This window comes from Trichoplusia ni, chromosome 10 (assembly GCF_003590095.1).
Source record: "Trichoplusia ni isolate ovarian cell line Hi5 chromosome 10, tn1, whole genome shotgun sequence".
Lineage (NCBI taxonomy): Eukaryota > Metazoa > Arthropoda > Insecta > Lepidoptera > Noctuidae > Trichoplusia > Trichoplusia ni.
Window position 1 is genome coordinate 11,700,359 of NC_039487.1, and position 13,741 is coordinate 11,714,099.

A 13,741-nucleotide genomic window follows, 5' to 3' on the forward strand; every position below is an offset into this window, starting at 1 on the left:
AAAATTGAATAAAAATATTTTATTAATTAGTTACTCCTAATCAGGCTTTGCGTGAATCACTGACTAGCAAAGACCATTACGTTGTTTTAAGACCAGACAAAAACCAAGATACCAAGCTTTCTTCAAATTACCAGAGTATAAAAAAAAAATAGGAAGATTACCGACAATGCTTAACAAAAAAGTATTTACTATTAGGAGGTTAACTATGTTAACATTGATGTTTGGGTACTTCACATCGAAATACCTAGAAAAATAAGATACATGAAGGAAGTTAGAAACACAAAACCTATCAAAGACAAAATACATTACACAACTATGTCCACTTTGACAACGCATGACGTCACTTCGACGTAAAAGTTTATGCAAAGTAAAATCATCGAGACAGCTTATTTTATCATTAAGATTTATGTAAAATAATTGAATGTTATCACTCGTTGCGTAAACCAAACCTACGCTCAACGGCTTGTGACTCTGTCTAGGAATTAAACTGGCACAGATAAGGCTAGAATAAATATTACGCTAAGTAATCAATTGGGTTATCGAAATAAATAGTTATAATTAAATAACCCTTCTCTGTCCTTTGGAAGATACAGTTTAATTTATACTTTATTGTATACCATCCCAAATTCACGTCAATATCAAATATAACAATTTATATTGAAGCCAAATTTCTATCAATGAATAATGCATAAAACTTTTTGAACATAGAATCTACCAACGTTTAAATTAACATTAACATTTGAAAGTTGCCTTACTGCTCGTGTTTTTTTTTTAAACACAATTACTACTCATGGAATCTAGCATTATGATCGATAGTACATCACACTCATCAAATTGTAACCGAATAATTAAATTGTAATTTTGATTTAACGTAACGTATGATGTCTCAGTAACTCGCTCTACTTGTTGAGCTCATGAAGTGCAAACTGACGGATAATTCATGGCTTTATAACATGTGTGCAGGATCGGTGGTTCTCGTCCAGATTCCCAAATAAAACGTTTAACTGTGCTTTTATAAAACTTATATATATTAAAACTGAAATTATCGATACAACATGACAATCGGTGTTGCTTGCAAGAAGGGTTGAAGAAGAAGAAGGATGGCGGGGGCGTCGCGCGCCAAACACGAATAAAAGGCGCCAATCGATAGTCTGATACACTTTGTCGCTAGATGGCGACACATTACCACTGACACTACGCACAAAATGTTTAGTCCACACTAGCGTCAATAGATGGCGCGAACATGGCCCCGGCCTTGGAAGCTGCGGCTTCCAACATGGTATCGCAAGTGATGTTACAAATCTTCGCTCGTCGGTCGCAGCGGCAGCGGACATATCTTTGCCACAGCCCGACGAATGATGCCCGAAGCAGTACGGACGTCGGCGACTCGAGTTACTCCGTCTCTTCCAGGATGAACCCGTACCACTCGCCCCAGATGCCAATTCAGGGGTGGCAGCTTGTCATCCTTGACAAGTACTAGGCTGCCTATATCGATGCTGTCTTGTTGGGTCTTCCATTTAGTACGTTTTTGTAGTTCAGAGATGTACTCTGTAGACCAGCGTCTCCAAAACTGCTGGCGAAGCTGTTCTATTCTCTCGTAGCGGGACAGCCTCAAACTTGGCCGCTCGGTGAAGTCGTCCGATGATGCTGGTGCGGTCAACGGTCGGCCGATGAGGAAGTGGGCAGGGGTAAGAGGAGTGAGGTCAGAAGGATCAGAGGATAGAGGTGAAATCGGACGGGAGTTGAGGACGGCCTCGATTTGTGCCAAAGCTGTGCTAAACTCCTCGAAAGTTAGTCTCGCGTTACCTACTATGCGTCGCAGATGATACTTGCACGAGCGTACCCCACTCTCCCACAAACCGCCAAAGTGTGGAGAATACGGAGGAATAAATCGGAACTCAATGTTATTATCCGTCGCGTAATTTGTAATATTCTCCGCTTCTCTCTTAAGAAACAAAGGAAACTCCTTTTCAGCCCCCACAAAATTTTTACCGTTATCGGAAAAGATAACGTTTGGTTTACCTCGTCTACTAATGAAGCGTTTTAAAGTTAAAATATAATCACTCGAAGTAAGACTAGTAACAAGTTCCAAATGCATAGCTCGCGTCGTGAAACAAACAAATACACAAATGTAGGCTTTGGTTAACTGAGCTCCTCTGCCTTTACGATTTAAAATATAAACTGGCCCCGCATAATCTACGCCTGTTCGAATAAATGGAAAACCAGGCTCTAAGCGATCAGCCGGTAAGTTACCCATGATAGGTGTCAGCGTCTTACCTTTCACCCGCGTACATTTGACGCACCCATGCACAGTCTTTCTGGCTAAGTTTCTCCCGTTTAATGGCCACCAACATTCACGCAAAGAAGCTAAAAGCAGTTGAGGACCCGCATGTAGTAACCGTAAATGTTCATATCGAAATAAAAGAACAGCGAAAGGATGTTTGCTGCACAATAAAACAGGATGTTTTTTATCGTAGTTAAAATTAGACGAATTACTCAATCTTCCACCGACTCTAATTATTTTATCCGTATCAATAAAAACATTCAAACTTGAAACCTGACTATACTGTTTACAACTTCGCTTTAAAGGAATATCATTAACTAAATTATTATAAACATCTGGAAATGATTTACTCTGAACTAATCTTATTAGCATTTTTTGAGCGGCATTGCATTCGCTCACTGATAAGGAACCGGTTCGACGGCTGTCCTTATCCATCTTCATGCGTACGTTATCTATAAATCTAAGTATATATGCAACTGTTCGTTTAACCCATTCGCTGCCGATCTAAAGAGTAACAATATTACCCAGTTGCCGCCATACTGTACTATGCAGCCCGCCCATCGGCGGTCCCGGCATCTTAATTATGTATTTTTGCCCGCCCATTGGCGTTTTCGGCATGAAGCTGCAGATTCCGACATGAATCGTTTGATATCGCATCCAAAAAAATCCTAGAAAATGCTATTAATTTGACTTAAGATAACGCGAACGCATAATATATGCCTTCATTGCTTTTATCAGCCAGCCCTTTGTTTTGGCCCGGCCGACCGGCAGAAGTGCCGGCCGGCTGTCTGGGACGTTTTAGGCCAAAATAAACCCTGCCGAAGGGTTTTTTTTAAGTAAGAGGCGTTCCAAATGTTTTTTCTTAGTATTTTTTCACAACTTAATCAGAACTTTCTGTTGATCAATGTTTCGAAGGTTTTACACCTTTATGTGAAATAGATGATAACACTTTATTTTTATACACGAAATTCATGCTTAAGAAGTAGCGAGCAGAGAAGTTTTTACATAACTTAATAATAGCCGTTAGTCGTACTAAAATTTACAAAAGTTTAGGACCTCTGATATAAAATCTTGCCTTTTTTCAAAACTTCAAATATCAGCAGGCCATTTGAGTTGCAAATCAATATTAATAAAACAAATCATTACACATTATCTCATTACTTTCTGACGTTATTTCGTAAAGTTATTGCAGTTTAAAATCAAACCGCCCATGGGCGGTCTCGGCGTGAAAGTTAAAAAAATTTGCCCGCCGATGGGCGGGCTCGGCACTGAATGGGTTAAGTTTAGAAAGTGAACTGTATTTCTCAAAATCAATTAAGTCTCCGTATTCTGTGTTCAATAAACACGTTTGTTTACATTTTAATTCCGGTAAATTCTGAACGTCCGTAATATCGCATCTGTTATTATAATTATCTAAGTTCCGTAAATATGAAGGACCGTTCCACCACAAATCGCAATCCTTTAATAAATCTAAGTTATAACCCCGCGACAGCAAATCAGCTGGGTTGTCCTTACTACCTACATGTAACCACACGGAATCGCCCGTGAGTTCATTGACCTCGCTCACTCGATTCTGAACAAAAGTTTTAAGTAAATGTGGTGACATTTTAAGCCAACCCATGACTATCGTACTATCAGTCCAAAAGTATACTTTACTAAATTCTAATCTCAAAGAATCAACTATTTTCTTATACAATTTAGCTCCAATTAGAGCGCCACAAAGTTCCAAACGCGGAATACTAATCGACTTTACAGGTGCAACCTTACTCTTGGCACACAGCAAACGCACTGTTACGTCGGAATTATCACTATAGGTACGTATATACGCGCACGCACCGTACGCGTCTTGCGATGCATCGGAAAAAATATGAAGCTCTGTATACTGAGTATACGCTCCACGAACGTGACGAACAATACGAATATCTTTCAAATATCTTAATGTTTCAACAAAATTCTGCCAAATCTTAACAATATCTAAAGTAACAGGAGTGTCCCAATCGATCTTACTTAACCATAGTTTTTGTAATAATAATTTTGGAATAATAACTACAGGAGAAAGAAGACCTAACGGATCATAAATCTGTGATAAAATGGATAACATTACGCGTTTAGTTAATTTTGAATAATTACTATCGATATTCGTTACGAAATAAAGTTCATCACTAGTGTTGTGCCAACCTAATCCAAGTGTTTTCGTTTGAGAATGTTCACCTATAAAATGTTCAACGGATTCGCACTGATAAGTGTCTGAATTAAATGTCCACTTGCGCAGAGGAAAACAACCAGATTGCAAGACTTCTGAAGTCTTCTGACAAATTCTAATTAATTGATGATGATCATCATCACCAGTGATAAGATCGTCTACAAAAGTATCTTCGGAGATAACTCTTGCAATAACTTTATCCTCGCATTCTAACGCTAACTGTCTAATACAACGCATACTTAAATACGGAGCGGACGCAGTTCCGTACGTCACTGTATTAAGCTGATACGTATCTAATGGTTCCGTAGGACTTTCGCGCCACAATATTAGTTGTAACGATCTTTGATCACGCTGGATAAGTACATTTCTAAAACATTTCTCTACATCGGCACACGCGACATACTTATATTGCCTAAAGCGCAACAAAATAGAAAATATATCGTTTTGTAACGCGGGCCCCGTGTACTGAATATCGTTTAATGATTTGTTTGAGCTAGTCACAGCACTAGCGTCAAATACAACGCGTAACTTGGTGGTCGTACTACTCTCTTTAACGACCCCGTGGTGTGGTAGATAATAATTAGGATGACCACAAGCACTAATTTTTGTCATGTGACCTAAATCATGATACTCTCGCATAAAGTCACTATACATAAGTTTAAATTCAGGTGAACGTTCAAGTTTACGTTCTAAGTTAAGAAACCGTTTCTTCGCGAGCGTGTAAGAATCACCCAGTGTGTCTGGAGAATCACGCAGCGGTATCCGAACCGAGAACCTACCATTATCTTCGCGTAAATACGTATTGGTAAACAATTCCTCGCATCTCCGTTCGTCCTCAGTAAGAACTGAACGAGGCGATGTAGGTATACTCTCGAGTTCCCAAAATAATCTAAGTTGCTTGTCAATATCTTGGGTAAAGTGACACTGAACATGAGTTGTCTGAGCGTCCCTTGCGAATATAGGACCTGACAGCAACCAACCTAATTTAGAATTTTGTAGGTATGGGCCACTCGGTAAACGCATTTTATCACTATTTAAAAGGTCCCAAAATATATCTGCACCTATCAGCAAATCAATATCCGAACTAATATTAAATGTAGGATCTGCAAGTTGTACATTATCGGGAATACGTATATAACCTGATTCGATGTTTATTGTAGGCAAACTGGATGTTATGCATGGCAAGATAATACAACGAATCTTGTAATAATAATCGTTTACTTTTGATCGCATAGAAATATCGCATGAATGGCACGACTGTGTGACATACTGTCCCACACCAGAGATATGTACCGAAGACTTTAAATAAGTCGCATTAATTCGTTTAGACAATTTCTCCGTAATGAAACAGTTCTGGCTTCCGCTATCTAAAAGCGCGCGAACTGTATGAAACACGTTATTATTATCAGCTACTTCCACCAACGCCGTGGAAAGTAACACCGTGTGGATCAACTTAAAATTATTCGTAGCTTTGTCACATACGAGAATTTCATTCGAATCGGGTAAAGAATGTAACGCAGTTGCGTTCTGTGTGTGCGTAGTGCTCGCCTCTCCGCGCGACTCGTTACGCACACACGCATAATTGACGCTATTTTCGAAATGTAATAAACTATTATGTTTTCCCTGGCACTGCCTGCACGGACCAAATACGCAATCGTCAATTAAATGTCCCGCTCGTAAGCAATTTCGACACAATTTCTTCTCGTTGACAAACTTCGACCTATCACTTACCGACATATTTAAAAAACCTATACACGTATAGAGGGCGTGACCTTGATTACAGAATACACAATTAGGCAAATCTTTTTTAAAATTATTGTAACGATTAAATTTACCCTTCGTAGACGCATAACTATGAATACGATTTGAACTACGTTTGTTATCGTTGTGATGTTTGTTTTCACTCTTATCATGTGTTACTTCTTTCGGCTTGCTATGATTCGCGTTAATCATGTCGAGCATGTCAGCACGGTTCCTAAGGAATGAGAGTAAATCCTCTAACTTGACCTTGTCCTTGACGCCTAAAGACATCGCGCCTTTGTGGTTCTCCCACTCGCGTTCCGAGGACGCATCGAGCTTAGTTACGATAAGGTAGATAATAAGTGTATCCCATTTCTCCGTGGGTTCATCTAGGGAATTGAGAGCTCGTAAATTACGTAGGACAGTATCAATCAATTTTCTAATCAGCATAGAGGATTCCGATTTCAAGGTCGCACTATTAAATAACGCTTTCACGTGGTTATTAACCAATAATCTATCGTTGTGAAACCGATTTTCCAATAACTCCCATGCATGAATGTAGTTAGCCGGACTAAACTCTAAGGCACTGATCACCTGCAAGGCACCACCGGTGAGCGCTGACCTAAGATAATGGAACTTCTGTATCTCGTCTAAGTCCGAACGTTTATGAATCATAGTAATGTAAGAATGTTTAAACTCGAGCCAATTGTCATACGCTCCATCGAAAATAGGCAATTTTATCTGCGGTAATTTAACGTTAATAGGTTTCCGAAACGAATTATCATCCGAAGTCCTGCTACTAGTCTCCGCGCCATGAATGATAAAATAATTGGCACTAGCCATTGCCGTAAAATAAACTGACTCTAATGATTCTACATACTCTAAATTAGTTTGCAATTCCGCATCCGACAAAAGTGATTCGAGTTCGCTCTCGATTACGTTAAATTTTGAAAACAACTCATTTATTGCTTGTATTCTGATTTTAAATTCTTCTATTTGTAAAGGCGTCAAAATGGCGCCTTGGAAGGAATCTACGAATTTTTTGAATTGTGTAATTCGGCCTTTTATGATTCCTCTTTGTTTCTTAAGATCAGAAACTTTCTCGTCGGAAGTTTTATCAGGCATATTGACGGTTTACGAATAATACGATATGAAAAATTTGAAAGTAGGTACTCACGTGCAAGCGTCCAGCGAAGCGCCGCGCGCGCCGCGCAACGATTTTGAATTCGAATAGGAAAAAACACTCACGTATACGAAAGCACAGCTTTAACACTCACGAAATTAGGAATTGGATTACGGGAACACAGACCAAACCGTTGCCTATTTCTCTCGTAAACTTTTTGGCGGTAAAAAGTATGGCGACTGGCTGGTCGAACTCGGCGTCTCTCGTATTCTTCGTATGCTGCGATCCGGCTCGAAGGACCAAATTATGTGCAGGATCGGTGGTTCTCGTCCAGATTCCCAAATAAAACGTTTAACTGTGCTTTTATAAAACTTATATATATTAAAACTGAAATTATCGATACAACATGACAATCGGTGTTGCTTGCAAGAAGGGTTGAAGAAGAAGAAGGATGGCGGGGGCGTCGCGCGCCAAACACGAATAAAAGGCGCCAATCGATAGTCTGATACACTTTGTCGCTAGATGGCGACACATTACCACTGACACTACGCACAAAATGTTTAGTCCACACTAGCGTCAATAGATGGCGCGAACACATGCAATCATTTCTTACAGGGGTTTTTGATAATATTTATAACAACAAAGAGTTAGCGGTACGATTTTTCACTGTAAATCGCTACACGACTTTTAAAATAGAATCTTCAGTTATTTTACTGCTAATAGCTTAAAACAGACCCCGCTATTGTCTATAGTTCTACTAGTTTTACTATTTTACGTTGATTTTGAATAATTAAGTATGAGATTACACCGTAATATTTTATTTTTAAAAGAGTTACTTATGGAGTTTCTTGCCAGTTCTTCCCGCAATGATTTTTTGGAATCGCGCAATTAGAGTCAAGAATTAAAAAAAAAACTTTACAATAGCCACGTTTTTTAGTTGCATAATATTAACCTGCTAACCGAAGTGAGTAAGGGACAGCTAGTTTTAGAATTGAAAGGCAAAATATTTTTTTAATTTTAAATAATTTGAACGATGCAAAAGTAACTAGGTAAATTTAGTTTTATTTACTTCTAAAATTCATTTTAATCACCTATACAAACTACAAAGTATACCTGTCTATCCTTGCTAGACTCGCCTCGTCGCGTCCATTTTGAATTTACCAGATATGTCAAACATTACCATACAATAAGCCAAGATAACGATCTTACATGCTGTTATGAAATTTTATTAATAGCCTACCCACTACTGGAATAGTCACTTCCGTGTATTGACTCCAAATTTATTTATACATGAAGATATTGTATTCATTTGTTGTGTTGTTTATAAAAAATTAATTTGACAAAATATTTTAGCAATAGGTAATAGTATAATAAAGTTTAGCAATAGGTGATCACTGTTGTTAGCACCTGTTTTTTTCATTTAAGTAAAGGATTTTGACTTTAATTTAGTCCCAAAACCATTGCGTTTTGGATATTGGTGAACCATCAATCTATTGATTCTCGGTTTCTTTTTAATTTTTTACTTGATCACGGGAGCAATGAATCTTAAAACTTCTACGTAATATGAGTCTGCCTCTGTCACAACACTCACAGCCATGCGCCTGCGCACGTTTGCAATACAAAACGGGTCTGAACGCGCAACCCCTTTCCGTTACCAGAACTGTCTGCGCCATATTTTTTATGAAGCACAGCCATCAACACCATATAACTGCAAAACGAACTAATTTCGCCACAGTTCCTTCAGATTAAAGCAAAGTGCCGATGGAGACCGGGGTATTTTGCATGTACGTGATTAATTAGCATATTCCCATAAAATGCAGTGTGGTCCCGGTATGAATAGCTTAGCCCATTATTACTGCGAGAGCCACAAAACTAAGGGGAACAATCAGGGGAATAGCGCAGACATCTTTGTTACCTTGGAAGGACTAAAATAAACCTGTCAATGTGAGGTAAATCCGATTTCTTTCATACAAAAATCCATGGGGCCTTGGATCTAGAACTTGTTTAGGAAATTTCTCTTCGCTTTTTAACTCATAAGATTCAAAAAGGCCAGAATCCGAGTTCTGTTTGTCAAATGTGCATATTGTTAAGATTTTGTTAGAGTGTAACATAATATGGATTCCTGACTTATATCCTGCCTACTTCGCAATATTCAAAACCATCCCTAAAAACTTAAATAGAAGCCAATCGAAGCTTTCTATAGAAAACCAATTCCTACTGTTGCTACTTTAGAAAGCTCATAAACATGTGAATTTATGTGTTCGCGTTACTTGGCCTTAAGTGCACTGCAAATGGAATCATTTAATTAACAAAAAATGTAGGAAGTGTTCTGTCTAGCTGTTAGCTGTTACTACATTGTTATTTCGGTCTAATAAATTAATAGGCACGCGATTTCTTCCGCGTGGGCGTACAACTAGATCATACGATCACCTGTGGGCTATGGAAATATTAAACTGATTCATATTTTACCCTGTATTTAATAATAACAAGATGTTCCGTAGGTTGAGACAACATTTGGTTTGGAGGATGTTAAACGAAATAGTTTCGCTGTAGTTTTTTTCTTGAGAGACGGGTAAAGCACTCGGAGAAAATTTATCGTCACCGTTCCGCATAGGACATCGCCTTGCCAATGTCGAAGAAAGCCATCTCGGGTAAATAATATGTACCATAGTGTTCTTGCAAGAGCTAGTCACCTCCTAGGATGTGTGGTAACGTCGAGTGTGTTTTGTCTTTAACATCAAGGAAATAGGTACGAAACCCATCAAATTATGGAATCCTCATATTTCTACAAAAAAAGGTTACTTTAAAATTGGGGAAGTCCAGATTTAGTTTCAAAATCAAGCATTCTAAAATTCGCTACTCATATCCAGGAGCCATTTTTGTTTAAAACAGTATTGTTCTCCGTAACGTTCTGCCATCTAACCTCAACGACCTATATAGATATCGCGAATTATCGTAAGTTCCAAACAAAATTAGGTACAAAGTTGGGTAATAAAACTAAGAATAATTTGACATAAGAATGCGTCATCTTAAACGAAAATCATATCAAATTAAATCGATTAAAAATAAATTTAGTTAAACCTAACGTTTTCATGAACAAAAAAGTATTGAGTCAATTGTTATTTGATCTGCAGGGCCCCGATTCTGCTATTTACAAGCCCCGATGAATGAATGGCAATTGGATTAAATTTGATATTATTCCTGTTTTCTCAAGCATTATGCCAACACAATAATTGAAAATTCATAGTATTGACCTTGATTGTGCAGTCCCGTACTAGATTCCCAATTATTTTGAAGGAAAAATGCTTAATAAAAAAGAAGTCCCATTTTAAGCCAATTTTCATTCATTCATCGGCTATTGCAAATAGCAGAATTGGGGCCCTGGTCTAGTGGCCAGTAGCTCTGACTGATACGTACCTATACCAGAGGTTCGATCCCCACTCAAGAAAAATGTTTTTGTGATGAGCACGATCTGTGCCTAAGTGCGTGTATTCAGGCTGTGTTCAAAATAAGTTATTTTTTTACATGATAACCGTCTCGGCCGCCTTATAAAAACTTCTGAATTCATTTTACATAGGACAGCTTACATAGAATACATAGGACAACATAATAGTAATCAAAGGCACTGCTTATTTCTTGAACTAGTTCCAACTTGTTGGGGCAACGGTAAGCAATATTATATTATCATTATATTTATTGTGTATAGGACCAAGTAGTATTCTAATATCGCATACGAGGTGCCATTTATTCAACAACAAACCGCGCTTCTAACATCAGGTCATCAGACATGACCGACAGATAGGAATCCTCTAAGTTGAACTATTGTTGTATACTTATATCTATTATTTTAACTAAAACAATACAGAAGTTTAGTTTTCTTGTTATTTCATTCTTTAGTGTTAGGTAAGTTTATGCAGATGGAGGTTTCCTATAAAGGGGATCTTACACTTCATCTTAAGCACGCGAGACTGCTGTTGTGGAATGGCATGGTGCATGGTGCTTGGTTAGGAACAAGACCGGGCAAGCGCGAGATAAAACTTTTATGACGTAACAACCGTGATGTCAAAATTGTTTTTAATCGTGCAAAGTTGTACTACCAACATACTTTTAAAGTGGTTTTCGTCATACTTACACTCCAAGGGCCAGCAATTTCTATTACCTATTTAAACAATAAAAGTTCGCACAGGGTATGACATCGCAAGGTCATCGATATGATGGCTATGAATACTCAGACAATTAATTTTGGACTTAAGTAATTTGTCTGACATTGCCGTTAATGGGTTTTCCATGGTTAATACCTTTGTTTCGTGTATAAACTATCCTCATTGGTGCCTGCCCTTTACAATTATGCTTTATACATATGTCTGTACATGTGAATTACTGTCTGGCACGCGTATGTACAAAAAAGACATCATATAATCATGTTTCATACAGACAGACATAATCAATTATCTTTTATATAAATACTTTTAACCCATTCAGTGCCGAGCCCGCCCATCGGCGGGCAAAATTTTTTAACTTTCACGCCGAGACCGCCCATGGGCGGTTTGATTTTAAACTGCAATAACTTTACGAAATAACGTCAGAAAGTAATGAGATAATGTGTAATGATTTGTTTTATTAATATTGATTTGCAACTCAAATGGCCTGCTGATATTTGAAGTTTTGAAAAAAGGCAATTCTATACTGTCATGCCGAGCCCGCCGTTGGGCGGGCCGAAGATTTTATATCAGAGGTCCCAAACTTTTGTAAATTTTAGAACGACTAACGGCTATTATTAAGTTATGTAAAAACTTCTCTGCTCGCTACTTCTTAAGCATGAGTTTCGTGTATAAAAATAAAGTGTTATCATCTATTTCACATAAAGGTGTAAAACCTTCGAAACATTGATCAACAGAAAGTTCTGATTAACTTGTGAAAAAATACTAAGAAAAAACATTTGGAGCGTCTCTTACTTTAAAAAAACCCTTCGGCAGGGTTAATTTTGGCCTAAAACGTCCCAGACAGCCGGCCGGCACTTCTGCCGGTCGGCCGGGCCAATACAAAGGGCTGGCTGATAAAAGCAATGAAGGCTTATATTATGCGTTCGCGTTATCTTAAGTCAAATTAATAGCACTTTCTAGGATTTTTTTGGATGCGATATCAAACGATTCATGTCGGAATCTGCAGTTTCATGCCGAAAACGCCAATGGGCGGGCAAAAATACATAATTAAGATGCCGGGACCGCCGATGGGCGGGCTGCATAGTACAGTATGGCGGCAACTGGGTAATATTGTTACTCTTTAGATCGGCAGCGAATGGGTTAATACATCATAGCGATCCTAATGAAAATCCTAGAGTCCATACTGTAACGTTTTAAAAGTGCTTGGAAAAAAAATGTTATGGGTTTTGACTCATTACAAAAATATTTTATTAAACAAATATACAAGCAAGCAGCCCATTTTTCCGCAATCTTCAAATATTGACAGCACTTGTTGGTATTGATAACGTTTAGTAGTAATGTAAACAGGATTAAGTATGCCACACCCAGAACTATCTTCATTAAACTTGCTAGAACGATCAATCAATTATGAATTCCGAAAATAATCTAAGACAAATCTATGTTGTAGCATCGGACAAGCGAAATGCCCCATAATGCCAGTAAAGTAAGCTTGTAAGTAGCGAGACTACCTTAGCGATTTGCCGAAGTACAGCATCAAATTACATTTTGTCACTCTTAACAGTGACTTCTGGAGCTCCAATCCTTTTTGGAAACTATACTTTTTCGTGTTGGAAAAGTCTATCAAGAACATATATTTAACCATATATATTGTTTATCTAACCATATATTGAAAACCTAATCTTTTATTAGAAATATGTTGGTTGGTATTGGTATTTTACCACAGATACAGATAGTCGACCTAAAAAGACCTTTATATTCGTATAGGTACTTAAGTGTCATCCACACCCACCTTGTTTTGCGTAAACCTAGACTTCTGTGTCACTAAATATCGTTCATTGTGTATTCTAGATATCTAGGTCACTTATCCGAACGTTATAATTAGTACTAGCTCTCGACGTCTTCCTAACTGTTTAGTACTTTTGGTTGCACGTTCGAAGTAAACATGGTATAGGAAAGTCAACCTTATTGCGAAAAAGTTCCGGTGTTTTTTGAAGTATGACCAATAATAAGTAAGCGTTGCTGGAATAACAATAGAGAAAAATGCATCTTATTGTTGGGACTTTAAGATACTTATTGAATTATGATAACTACTAAAATGTAAGTACAAGTGTAGAAAAAGTGAAATAGGAAAATACACCTTAAGGTAAAGAACGTAAAGTATTTTTTGAAGCATGACTAACAATGGTCTTCGTCCGCTAATGAGGTTATATGACGTGATAATTATGACG

General features: G+C 37.9%; 2 protein-coding genes across 3 annotated transcripts in view; both read left to right on the plus strand.

Annotated features, from left to right (window-relative positions):
• The window catches only part of LOC113498030 (sodium-dependent neutral amino acid transporter B(0)AT3-like), a 423,880-nt gene that overhangs the window by 159,003 nt on the left and 251,136 nt on the right, over window positions 1–13,741 (plus strand). The window lies entirely within an intron of this gene.
• Window positions 1–13,741, plus strand: part of LOC113498044 (protein trapped in endoderm-1-like) — a 49,806-nt gene that overhangs the window by 2,472 nt on the left and 33,593 nt on the right. The window lies entirely within an intron of this gene.